Below are 420 nucleotides of genomic sequence, written 5' to 3'. Positions count from 1 at the left end.
TCCAGGGGAGAAAGGCTGTGTGCCTGCAGCCTCTCTCCCCTAGCCCTCTCCTCCCACAACCCCAGTGCTGTCTGCAGGATGGCGGAAGGGAGAGGTCTCCAGTCTGGGATTGGTCTAACCTGTGCTGGGGGTGGGTGGGGGAGGTGGATTGGAGGCCCCTACCTTGGATAGGGTTACCATACATCCAGGTTTTCCTGGACATGTCCTCTTTTTTGGCCATCTGTGCTGCATCTGGGCAGGTTTTTTTAAATGCAAACCAAATAACCAGGATTCCTTACCCCACTCCAAGTCCATTTTCAACACTGGAGCAGGGAGTACAGAAAGCCAGGAGTGAGGGGCACCAGCAGATCTGGGGGGCAGAGGGCTCCAGGTTGGGAGTGAGGGGCACTGGCAGGGCAGGGGGCGGGGGGCTGTGGGTAG

The sequence above is a fragment of the Gavialis gangeticus genome, unplaced genomic scaffold, assembly GCF_001723915.1.
Source record: "Gavialis gangeticus isolate Ggan-Ray unplaced genomic scaffold, GavGan_comp1, whole genome shotgun sequence".
Classification (NCBI taxonomy): Eukaryota; Metazoa; Chordata; order Crocodylia; family Gavialidae; genus Gavialis; species Gavialis gangeticus.
This window is presented reverse-complemented; position numbering follows the sequence as displayed.